Here is a 4,030-nt window from a genome sequence, read left to right on the forward strand (position 1 = left end):
CACCACAAAACAACATACATGTGGAATAATGGAATAAGTTTTTACAGCAAATTATTACAATGAAAAGCTGAATTTTGGGGTCATTCAAGTATTCAAATTTCCAACGCCTTCGTTGGAGAAGCCTAATCAGTTCGGAAGAGTAAAATTGCTTATATCATTGCTATTTGAGCAGTTGTAATTCAACAGATTCAACTGATAAAGACTAAGAGGTTTTCCAATGCCGGAAAAGGCACTCATGGCTAGTGGTAGAAAAAAGCACGACAATGGATTCGTCCCTCAAGTGATCTATACTCTGGTGTCCTCATACCGGTCACTAAAGATACCGGTGCCTCCATTCTAACCCAGTTGCCGTAAAGGACAGATCACCGTTCAGAGGATATTCGACATAGGAAATGGTGACTTTAAAACAATTCAGTGTAATGGCCTCGTGACTAGAAGACACTGAGGATGGATCACTGTAGTTACTTTCTCACAATACTAGCCTATTGACTATGAAAAAGAACAGCCGCAATACAGAATAAAACATTTGAATCCGTTTTCAAAAGCACCCAAAGTCAATCTGCATGAAAAATGTCAAGTCACAATTAAATTGTCCCTGAATACAGTGAATTGAGTTATTGGGGCAATCACATAATTAGATCACCACTCGCATATTTCAGCATAGCCGGTGGCCGGCACGTATCGTTAGAAGGCTATGCTATCAATCATTAAGGACTGGGCGTGATTTCAGGATCAAAGAAAAATAAACCTTGCATGACGCTAAGAACTAGCAATCCTAACGAAGATCCCTGAGCACTGACCACCATCCTGGTTAGCTGATTCAGCTTTTACCAGCACTAAAGCACTCAGCTGATGCATTTTAATCACCATGCCGATGAAATGTTGCTAGCAGGAACAAACTACCAAGCGTGCATTTTGAGCAAACATCAAATGTGCCAGTGAACTAGCCAAGGTTGAATCTATAGGATTCACGCACTAAAGACTCAAGACTGGGTCGCCAAAAGTTGCTTGCTCCAATATGCCCAAGGTGAACACCCAGTCAATCGAAGAATATTGACATTTTTCTGAAATACATATACAGTCCAAATTAACACATAGTTTAAATATAAGTATTCTTCCGAAGGCAGTAGCTAGTGTTCGCCAGTGTGTAATTAACAAATGTATTACCTCTAACCTGGAGATCATTCCCAGGTACAATGAGTATTTAGTCATGGTCATTTTCAATACATCTTGTCACATTTCCAAAACATATTTACATATATGGGTCGGTGTAGATAGTAATTAAAAAATATATAATTACACACTTTGAATTCAGGCTACAATTGGGGATTAGGTCAATGGGTTGCTGAATTATTTCTGAAGACACTATGTACAGCAACAACAACTTTAAACTGATAATCTTTAAGCAAATATTGTAATAATGGTGTAATTTTTAGGCAGAATAATGTTAATCATAGAATCATGCACTACAGTAGTATCAATTTCTTTGTCAAAGACTGCTGGGCACGTGGCTTCGTCTCTGGAGTCCTGTTGTCTGCCGAGGACTATTGTTCTGCTGAGGTAAGGCGCCTCAAAGATCTGCGGGTCCAGTTTTCTCGTTCTGCAACAGCAGGCGCCTTCTGATGCCAGTGTCCTGCCGCATGTGCCGGGTCTTGTTATGTTGCGGGAGACACGGGCGCTATTTATTCTGCTGGGGCATAGAGCCCGGTTACTTTGGTGCAGTTAGGGGATTATATCCATAATCACCTAGGAAACAAAGACAAAGTTAAATAAAAGCAAAATGCTCGTTTTGTTTAGGGGTAGATCAGCTTTTAATTTTGCAGATAGAAGCTACATCTGAGCAATGTAATGCCTGCATCATTTCCAACAACACATACAATATTTTCCACTAACCCACCACCCTCCCTAATTGGAGTAAACTAATGAACAATAGTTAAAGCTTCTACATCAATCTTATTTACAAATTTTGTTGGATTCAATATTGGAAATACTTCTGTTAACATACTACTTTTACATATATAATGAATATAAAACTCTAAACAGCTTTACAGATGTGGGCAATTAAGGTCACAGTAATGACAAACTTAGGGACAACTAAAGAGGCCCTTTCTAGTGACTCTGAAAAACACGAAAGATGCCCAGGGTCCCTGCTCATCTGCGTAACGTGCCTTAGCATGCTGCAAGGAGCATGAGGACTGCAGATGTGGCCAGCGCTACACGGGAGACAGGACGACCAGCTGATCGTCCCGCAGTGGTAAACCACGGAACACCTGCACAAGATCGTACATCCGAACATCACACCTGCGGACAGACGTACAGGACGGCAACAGCCGAGTTACACAGGACACGCACAACCCCTCCATCAGTGCTCAGACGTCTGCAATAGACAGAGAGGCTGGACTGAGGGCTTGCAGGCTGTGTAAGGCAGGCTCCTCACCAGAAACAACGTCGCCTAGGGCCACAAAACACTGTCGCTGGACCAGACACGCGTTTGTCTCCACGCCCGGGTATGGTCAGAGTTCCGTTTATCGTCGAAGGAATGAGCGTTACAGCGAGGCCTGTACTCTGGAGCGGGATCGATTTGGAGGTGGATGGTCCGTCATGGTCTGGGGCAGTGTGTCACAGTACAGGGAAGACATCCTCCTCCCTCATGTGGTAACCTTCCTGCAGGCTCAACCTGACATGACCCTCCAGCATGACAATGCCACCAGCCATACTGCTCGTTCTGTGCGTGATTTCCTGCAAGACAAGAATGTATGTTCTGCCATGGCCAGCGAAGAACCCGGATCTCAATCCCATTGAGCACGTCTAGGACCTGTTGGATCGGAGGGTGAGGACTAGGGCCATTCCCCCCAGAAATGTCCAGGAACTTGCAGGTGCCTTGGTGGAAGACTGGGGTAACATCTCTCAGAAAGAACTGGCAAATCTGGTGCAGTCCCTGAGGAGGAGATGCACTGCAGTACTTAATACAGCTGTTGGCCACACCAGATACTGACTGTTACTTTTTGACCCCCCCTTTGTTCAGGGACACATTATTACATTTCTGTTAGTCACGTCTGTGGAACTTGTTCAGTTTGTCTCAGTTTTTGAATCTTGTTATGTTCATACAAATATTTACACATGTTAAGTTTACTGAACATAAACACAGTTGACAGTGAGAGGACGTTTCTTTTTTTGCTGAGTTTATATAACTACGGTTATTTGAACCAAATCAATATGTAGAACAACCACTCACCTTTTGGGTTATGAGAACTGGTTCTCTCTCCAATTAGCAGGCAACATACCCAAGAAACTCTACAAAACATTCAAATGTTACAAAACTGTTAGACAATGGACAGAAACTAGATCAATAAATGGAACYGCTAACCTTAACAAGAGTTCTAAAGCCATAGCTATTTTTCTAAACAAAACCACAATCATATTCAGAACTAATGCAAATGTTTTGGTTGTTTCTTAAGAATCCCCAGACACTGCTAATCAATGGCTAATCAATGGCTGGCTTATAAGTGACAACTGATATACTCAGGTGTTGCTAATTGCCCAATGAAAGTCAGGAGATTCGATAATTGCCGATTTTATTTGTATGTCCCGTTGCCCCTGGTGCGTGGAGATTTCACGTAACGACCAATGGAATGGTCTAAAATGTGCCATGTGTTGGATTCTACGTTTTGAACATTGAGATATTAAAGACATGATAGATCAGACACATTGTATATTAAGGAGTGAAAGAGACTGGGTCTGTAGAAAGACAGCTGTGAAAGACAGCTGTGGAATGTGTTGGGTGGACAAGAGGAGAGCAACGTGTTGATACAGGGTAGACAGATGGACCTCTGTGGATTAGATGGAGGGGTTGAGGTCAGGAGGTGAGAACAAATTCCCTGAAGGGAGTAATAAGGGTTTGGTATCTTGTTACTCTTTTCCTGTTAAACCGTAAGATGTAAGGATTGGAGAGAAGGAGTGTCTTAAGTGGGATATATATATACCTTATCCTGAATAGGTGAGAATGTGTTTGTCTGAATTACAGCTGTAC

At 42.4% G+C, this 4,030-nt stretch overlaps 1 long non-coding RNA gene across 1 annotated transcript; it reads right to left on the reverse strand.

Annotated features, from left to right (window-relative positions):
* Window positions 1-1,638: 1,638 nt before the first annotated feature.
* LOC139027348 (uncharacterized) lies at window positions 1,639-3,460 on the reverse strand. Its single transcript, XR_011479432.1, has 3 exons — window positions 3,368-3,460; window positions 3,236-3,294; window positions 1,639-1,746 (listed from the first exon to the last, which is right to left on the reverse strand). It is a non-coding gene; the product is annotated as an uncharacterized lncRNA (long non-coding RNA).
* Window positions 3,461-4,030: the final 570 nt, after the last annotated feature.

Source organism: Salvelinus sp. IW2-2015, unplaced genomic scaffold (assembly GCF_002910315.2).
Source record: "Salvelinus sp. IW2-2015 unplaced genomic scaffold, ASM291031v2 Un_scaffold10555, whole genome shotgun sequence".
In the NCBI taxonomy this organism is placed as follows: Eukaryota; Metazoa; Chordata; class Actinopteri; order Salmoniformes; family Salmonidae; genus Salvelinus; species Salvelinus sp. IW2-2015.